Source organism: Cyprinodon variegatus, unplaced genomic scaffold (genome assembly GCF_000732505.1).
Source record: "Cyprinodon variegatus isolate N-32 unplaced genomic scaffold, C_variegatus-1.0 Scaffold62, whole genome shotgun sequence".
NCBI lineage: Eukaryota > Metazoa > Chordata > Actinopteri > Cyprinodontiformes > Cyprinodontidae > Cyprinodon > Cyprinodon variegatus.
The window spans coordinates 265294-265622 of NW_015150515.1; positions in this window are offsets into that span (position 1 = coordinate 265294).

Genomic DNA, 329 nt, shown 5'->3' on the forward strand with positions numbered 1-329 from the left:
TGGTAAAAAAAGTTAGTTATTTTACCTCTCCGAGTCCTGATCCTCAATGGATGGTTCGTCATTGGATTGCCAACTTGCCAAGGGAGGATTTGCCACCAAACTTCTGGTCAGATAAAAAACATGTAATATGCAGCCAACATTTTCAAAGGTTTTCAAAATGACTTGGATAATAGCGCGTTATGACAAACACCAGATACAGCATTGGGACTTGATCAACAGCCGATACCGGACCTTGACGTCACAAACCTGTAGGTGGCAGTAGTGTTCTTTGACAAACATGGATGTCTCCAGAGGAGCGCATTCAAATTAAAATTACTCTTAATTAAGAA